Below are 7584 nucleotides of genomic sequence, written 5' to 3' on the forward strand. Positions count from 1 at the left end.
GTTGGGCGGAAGAAAACGACCTTGATACCATTAGGGCCGCTGAAAAGCGAAGGTACGGGGGAAGGAGGCAGCAGGGCGGGAGGGAGAGAGCAAACACGGAGTGAGACTTCCATAAGGCGTGCCATGGCGGGCCGCCAACGACATGGCTCCACCGACGTGGCACCGCCGTGCAGGGCCCGGAGCCACAGGGGCTGACGGAAGCCAATCTGAAGGACTCTCTCCAGTCTGGGGCTTGAGAGACTTTCAGAGGCCCAGAGTCTCCGCCCGGCAACTCTCAGTCCCTCCCCCTGCGCCCCCTCACCACTCTGCCTTGGAGCCCTGAGCACAGGGTGGCCTCGATGAGGGTCACAAATAGCAGTGGCTTGTCACCCATCACACACCCGCAGTGCACTAAAAACCAAGTCCACAGACAATTCATTTCTATTTACCAAACTCTGCTTGCTAGAAACTTCAGGATTATCTTCCTCAGAATGCCCATTGTAGGGGCGCCTGGGGGGCTCCGTCGGTTTGCATCTGCCTGCGGCCCAGGTCATGACCCCAGAGTCCTGGGATCGAGCCCCGCATCAGGCTCCCTGCTCAGCGGGGAGCCTGCTTTTCCCTCTGCCCCTCCCAACCGCACCCCACCCCCCGCTTGTGCTCTGTCTCAAAAAAAGAAATAAAATCTTTTTTAAAAATGTCCATTGTAACTGCCACCATCCGGACAAAATTAGGTGTCTCCTCACTTCCTGCACTAAAAATGGCTGTTCAATAAAACGCGAGACCTAAGCAGCTTTAAGGGCAGCCTAAAACCTAAAACCTGTAGCAAACTTTCTGTGAACCCCTTGTGCATACAGCTCTTTTCCTCCCTTTTTGGATGATTTGTACTTGCTCTCAAATTTTTTAATTACTCTCTACACCCAATGGGGGGCTTGAACTCACACCCCTGAGATCGAGTCGCACACTCTACCGACTGAGCCAGCCCCGTCCCTTGTTCTCAAATTTTTAATGAAAATAGTTGCCCTAAAAACATCACTTTGAGGTTGTTTTGTTCCTCTCAATTTGATTGTGAGAAAACACATTTGTCCACAGGACCTCCCCAAACTCAGAGTAACAGTTTATCCTCTGGGCCTGGAAGACCTCAAGTGTCAGCACTCCAGCCAGGCCACGTGCCTTCTGAAGGCCACGGCATCATTTCTCTGCAACCAGGCAGCACTGGAGAAGGGCCGTGAAGAGCTCGGTCTCCCTCTGAGCCACACCCGCAGGGCTGCCTGGGCACAGAGAAGCCCACAGTCACATACTGGGCCCTTCATGCTGTCCACCTCCAGTCTCTACTTCTCACCGTGGACCGGAAGTTTGTATTACCTGGAAGCAGGTGAAAGTCATTTTCTTTCTGTCTTCAGGCCCTGGAGGAGCCCTGGAGAGGGGCAGGATGCCAGGAATCCTTGGCCCCGTCTACAGTGCGGCCCTATTACAGAGAACTTGAGGCCCCTCCAGCCCAGCAGGCCTGTGCTTTCAGGATCTAATGCTGGGTCCCAGAACAGGGGCCAAGCTTGGCAGATTTCCACGGTCACAGATTTTGTTTTGTTTTTCTTTTACTATTATTATTACCAGCACTTTATTATTTTTTTTAAGATTTTATTTCTTTGACAGAGAGAGAGCACAAGCAGGGGGAGCAGCAGGCAGAGGGAGGGGGAAAAGCAGGCTCCCCCCTGAGCAGGGAGCCCGATGTGGGATTCGATCCCAGAATCCTGGGATCATGACCTGAGCCGAAGGCAGACACTTAATGGACTGAGCCACCCGGGCGTCCAAGTAACACTTTATTTTTATTCTGTTTCCCCCCTAAGGCTCCCACCAGATGCACCACCACCACCTCTAACCCTGACGTGCAACCATTTTTCTTAGTGTTGGTTTCGCCCTTGCAGCATCTTTTTGCTACAGGCAGCGACCTGTAGGTCTCTGGAGATCACGCCACAGAAAGTGCCGCTGGCTTCCTCATTCTCTCTAATGCTCCCTGGTCTCCTACATAATGCTCCTAGCACTGACGTCCCGCAGCCTCTTCAACCATTCCCCTGCTGATGGCCATTTGTGGGGTTTCCCATCTTAGGCTCATTCAAACAATGGCACTGTGAATAAAACTTTGTGCTTACGGAGTTCCCTGCTCGTGGGAGCGTATTTTCAGAGCAGATCCCTAAACATGGATCGCTGGGCCCGAGGTGCATGAATACATGACATTTCGTTAGGCCCCCACCCACGCTTGGGGCTTGGGCCAGTTCGCACTCCAGCGGCCACACACGAGAAAGCCCGTTTCTGCAGGGTCCTCAAGGCAGTACCTCGTCAAACTCTGAATTCCTGCCTATCTGACGGGTCAGAAATGTTAGCTCAGGGGCGCCTGGGTGGCGCAGTTGTTAAGCGTCCGCCTTCTGCTCAGGGCGTGATCCCGGCGTTATGGGATCGAGCCCCACATCGGGCTCCTCTGCTGGGAGCCTGCTTCTTCCTCTCCCACTCCCCCTGCTTGTGTTCCCTCTCTCGCTGGCTCTCTGTCAAATAAATAAATAAAATCTTAAAAAAAAAAAAAAAGAGAAAGAAAGAAAGAAAGAAAGAAAGAAAGAAAGAAAGAAAGAAAAGAAAGAAAGAAAAGAAATGTTAGCTCAGGTAAGTTTTAATATGCATCGTTCCTATTATGAGAAAGGCTGAGCATCCAAATTTTTAGGGCCTCCTTGCATTTCCCACCCCCCTGCAAACTTCCGTTCTCTTTGCTTCCTGTTTTCTACTGACTGTCGCCCACTGAATCTTCGCTGTAACTCACGGAACACGCACGTTTCCGGGGATCTCGGTGATCAGTGCGGGCGCAGCGCCCGTTTTTGTCCAGCCCTGATCCTGCATGTGGAAGGGGGTGCCTTATTAAGGGGTCCAGAAAATCTGGGTAATTCCGGGAAAAGCCTACCAAACTCAAGAGCCCCCGTGAAAGCCTCAAGTCTAATTCAAGAAAAAGCGGTAAACTCGCCACAGCATCATCCCATTTATGCTTTAATTACGCGCCCCATTTACAGACTATGAGGCGCCCCGCACCTGAAAAAGTCCAAGATCCACCACCAATCACCTGGCAGAGCCGGTAACCCTCCGCGACGTCTCAGTGGCTGGAGCATCTGCCAATCTCTCGCGCTGGCAAAGAGCTTGACTGCTACTGGGTACCGCTTCCGCCCATCTCCCCAGAGCCCGTCTCCTCCCGAGGTGGGGAAGTCGCGGATGTCCGGTCGCAGTTCCTCAGTGATTGACAAGGGCATTTGTCCAATGAGAAGTGCGAGCTGGCCCATCCCACCCACACCAGGCCTCGCGTTCGTCACAGCTAGCTGCTGGGTGCCTGGTCTGGGGTCTTGCTTTTGCCGGAACGCGCAAGGTCGGCGCCGTTACCCCTGTGCTCGCAGTCCTGTCCGGACGCCGCCCCTCCGCGGCTCAAGTCGGGAGGTCGGTCCCCGCGCCTGTACTCCGCCGCGTCGATGTGCGGCCTAGCGAGCCGGACGGCCAGGAGCCGGCTCCCAGTTCCCTCCCGCGACCCGGCCAGGAGCCCCCCCCCCCCCCCCCCCCGGCTCGACAGCCCCCGAGCAGTGCACGTGCTAGACCCCCGCCTAGGGAGATGAAGCGGGTCGGCCCCTGCACCCAGGAGCCGACAATCTCCACGTTCATCCCTGCACTCCCCAGACCCGCCTTGCAGTAGGTTCGAGAAAGTGGGCCAGGGTTTCGGGGTTTCAGACCCGGTCCTGCACGGAAATCCAACACACACCCCACCCCCACCCCCCCACCCCCCGCAGCTAAGTCCAACACACACACACCCCTTGTTTTTCACATTCCTGGTTATACCCTGGCCTGAGGTTAAATCCCGGAGCCTTCTGATCACGCACCAGGATTCCCACCAGGGTGCCTTTGGTATTGGCCTGACCTTCAAGACAATGCAAGGTGAAAGAGACGACTTGCCCCTCCTACGCTTGACCTTTTACGTTATGCCCCAGGCAGCTCAGCCAGGTTTACTGAAGCGCCGCTGAGTCAGCCGCAATCAAGCAGAACTCACTGGGAGTTTTCCTGTCCACACCCAAGCAGGACCCCCACCCTCGAATCTTTGGGCCGGCCAGTGGCCTGGTCCTCTACAAATGAGAACGAGGGCCATGCCTCAGACCAGACTGGGTCGTTAGGGGTCACTGAACTGTTAAATAACCGTCAGTCTGCAGTCAGGGTTTTTTGAGAATCTCATTTTTCTCACTTCTGTAATGATTTTAATTACTTTTTGTTGAGCTCTCTGAAAGGGGACAGGTTGTATCGACAGGCTGTCAGTCCTTTAGCTCCTTCAAAAGGTTCTCATATTCACATCAGGCCTGTTGGGTGGTGTCTGCTTGTCTCGTCATCAGCTTCAGTGATACTGCCAGTTAAATTTCAGGACAGGAGGCAGCTGGCAAGGGGAATAAAATTAAGAAAATTGTTCTCAGAAGAAAAGGTTCACTGAAAGTGATGGGAGCAAGGGGGCGAAGCACATAAGATTCCAACGAGAATATTGAGGGCTGTGAATTGGCATATTTAGACTTTCAGACGCCTGTCTTCATGCAAAGCACTGCGCTGGGTGATGTAATGCTAAATGAATTTGACTTGGTTTCTACTTTCAAGGCAAGGTGAGGTGAAGTTTCGCTAACTTTTTGGAGCGCATGCGAAGTTCGGAGCACTGCGTGAAATCGGCAGGGCAAATCTGTGGAGGACACAGTAACCTTCTTTTATAGAAGAGGGAAACAAGATTCAAAAAATATTGAAGACAGGGGTGCCTGGGTGGCCCAGTCAGCTAATCACCGGACTCGTGGTTTCTACTCCGGTCATGATCTCAGGGTCATGAGACGGAGCCCCATGCGGCACTCCACCCTTGGCGGGGAGTCTGCTCGGATTCCCTTTCTTCATCGCCCTCTGTCCCTTATCCCACTTGCCCGCATACATGCTCCCTCTCGCTCTAAAATAAATAATTAAACCTTAAAATATATATATATATATATTGAAGATAACCCAATTTTAAGATAAGCACAGGATCTGAGTAGACATTTCTGCAAAGATCTGCAAAGATCTACAAATGGCTGATAAGCACGTGAAAAGATGGTCCACATGCAAATCAAATGCAAATCGAAAGCATGAGCCCCGACTGCACAGCCATTGCACGGGGCACGTTAAAAAGACAGATGAAAAGGAGCCGTCGGTGAGGACGTGGGGCAGTTGGAACCCTTACACTCACAATGGGACTATGAAATGAGGCAGCTGCTTTGAGAAACAGTGGCCATTTCTCCAAAAATTAAAGAATGGCCATATGATTCAGCAAATTTTACTCCTAGCTTTATAGCCAAGTGAAATCAAAAGGTATGTCCACACTCACCAAAAAACCCCCCAGTGGTCATCACGTGACGTGACTGGAGGTGTTGGCTAACACCGTGGGAGAGATCATTCTGCCGTGTGTGTCAAATCAACACGTGCTGCACCTTCGGCTTGCACAATGTTATCTGTCAATTCCAGCTCAATAAAGCTGGGGAAAAAAACCGAAAACCTATGCCCACAGAAAACTTTTACATGAATGTTCATAGCCGCGTTATGCATAAGAGCTAAAGGGTGAAAACAACCCAAATGTCCATCACCTGGTGAATGCATAAATGAAATGTGGTCTAGCCACGCAATGGAATATTATTCAGCCATAAAAAGGAACAAAGTGACTACAGCATGGATAAACCTTGAAAATACTATGCTAAGTGAAAAGCCCAGACACAAAGGAGCACACGTTGTATCATTCCATTTATAGGAAATGTCCTGAATAGGCAAAGTTATACACACAGAAAGTAGATTGGTGGTTACCTAGCGGGGGGTGGGGTGGAAGGAAAGAGCAGTCACCACCAATGGGCACAGGGAATTTTGGGGAAGTGATGAAAACATTCTAAAATTGACTGTGGTCATGTTTGTACAACTCTGTGACTATACGAAAAGCCATTGAACTGTCTGCTTCCAATAGATGAATTGTATGTGAATTAGGTCTCAAAAAAGCCGATGGTTCTTGCTTCTGTGTTCGTTTTTGGCCTTCCAGTCCAAATGGTAACATGGGCACCCACTGAGGTTGCCTCTTTTGGTCTTTTGAGAGGATTTTTAAAAATTTCTAATCACAGGAGTGCCTGGGTGGCTCAGTTGGTGAAGCGTCTGCCTTCAGCTCAGGTCATGATCCACGGTCCTGGGATCGAGTCCCGCATCGGGCTCCCTGCTCAGCGGGGAGCCTGCTTCTCCCTTCTGCCTGCTGCTACCCCGCTTGTGCTCCCTCTCTCACAAATAAATAAAACCTTAAAAAAAAAAAAAAAAAAAAGAACACAGAGCCCAGGGTACTGCAGAGAACAGCTCCCTCCGGGGGTGCTGCACAACCTGAAGTGGCCCCTGGAGCCTAGACCCCTCTGGGACCAACCCTGTGACCGGTTGGAGAACCTCCTCCATGCCCCGCCCCCTTTAGATCAGCCCAGAAGCACCAAGCTCCCCTCCCCCAAGAAGAAACTCAGTAGAGCCAGGTAGTGCTTCTGACTCACCCCTCCCCACGCCCCAGGCAACCCTGCAGCCCTTAATGTAAATGTGGACAGGGGATCTCACAGGGAGGTGAGCACACGAATAATATGGATAATATAGATATCAGACACCAAAGGTGGGGTCAAGGATAGGAAATCGTTTCTACAAAGGCTGGAAGTACTGTTTTTCGCTTAAACCCTGTATGGGTCAGAGTTCATGCTAGTCATAGAAACCAGCTCTGGCAGATTTAAGAGGAAGGGGAACGTGCTACCAGGAAATTGGGAGATCAAGTCACCATGAGGCAGGAGAACCAGACTGGGCCTGAAGGGACAGCGATGCTTCCAGCACCCAAACTTTGCAGCTGGCCTGACGAACTCTTGGACCCGGACCTCCTGGCTGGCTGCCCCAGGAGCTCCGTTGTGTTCAGACGCTTCCTCAAACACCTGCCACGTTCTCTCTGTTCTCTCTGGACGCAGCCCTTAGGGCCACTTGCAAGCGCGAGGGCAAAACACGTCGAGAACAAACACACTTTCCTCTTGCATTTTGTGTCTCTCTTAGGATACAACTGTCTTTTTTCTCCGCTTATCAAAGATTCCCACTCAGGCAGGGGGGTAGGGAGAAAAGATGGTGAGAAGAAGAAGAAAAACCCATCCCGCGACAGGCAAATATTAAAGATCAATTGTGTGGCAAAGAGATGATCACAATTGAAGAATCGATGTTCACTGTGCAAACCGTAGTAGGATTTAAACTTTTCCGCTTTCATCCCAACTATTACTTGAGACTTGAGTATTACACTTAAAGTTTCTGTCTGGGCGGCGGGGGAGTTCTGACATGTTCTTTCTTTGTATCATACTTGTTAGCAAGAAGTTAATCGGCTTCTCCCATAGTTCAAAATTTCTCCTGCTCTTTTGGGTGTTTCATCTTGGTTTCCGCAGTTGCGGATAGCCAAAGATTCGAACTGTGGGGCTTAAGGGGAGAACATCCTTGAGCGGTTACTTCTCGAGAACAACTTATAAAACTCAGTCACAGCTTTTAACTGGGGCTTTACCA

Source organism: Ursus arctos, unplaced genomic scaffold (genome assembly GCF_023065955.2).
Source record: "Ursus arctos isolate Adak ecotype North America unplaced genomic scaffold, UrsArc2.0 scaffold_24, whole genome shotgun sequence".
Taxonomy (NCBI): domain Eukaryota; kingdom Metazoa; phylum Chordata; class Mammalia; order Carnivora; family Ursidae; genus Ursus; species Ursus arctos.